The sequence below is a fragment of the Xenia sp. Carnegie-2017 genome, unplaced genomic scaffold (genome assembly GCF_021976095.1).
Source record: "Xenia sp. Carnegie-2017 unplaced genomic scaffold, XeniaSp_v1 HiC_scaffold_3, whole genome shotgun sequence".
Classification (NCBI taxonomy): domain Eukaryota; kingdom Metazoa; phylum Cnidaria; class Anthozoa; order Malacalcyonacea; family Xeniidae; genus Xenia; species Xenia sp. Carnegie-2017.
Window position 1 is genome coordinate 10075911 of NW_025813493.1, and position 551 is coordinate 10076461.

Sequence of the window (551 nt, forward strand, 5' to 3'; positions counted from 1 at the left end):
TATTGTCAGACTTCAAGGGACCAGAGAAGTTCTATTGGCAGAAGTCGTGTGGATATATTTTACAATGGAGAATGGGAACAATTTGTGATGATGAAGCTGTTTAAACTGATGCTAAAGTTTGAAATCGACAACTTTGGTTATGACCCCTATGCTGGCAAGGGCTTTACTAGGAGGTAATGTTCCACATGGCAGTGGAAGAATATGGTTAGACGAAGTTCGTTGTGTAGGAAATGAAAATATTTTCGAGTTATTCACATAGTGGATGGGGATCACATAATTGTACACATGATGAAGATGCTGGTATACAATGTTCAGGTTTGTTTCTACATTATTTACATTTATTTAAAAGATAATAAACTGAATTATTTGAAGGATCCTCAATGATTAATCAAAACATTTAATATGATTTCAAATACTGAAACAATATTGACAAATTCCCTTAAATTATAAACACAGATTCGGACATAAATTAACCATATAAAACACAACTCGTTCCACGAGGACATATTTAAACATAATCTATTTTATGATTGCCATAGAAGATTCGATAA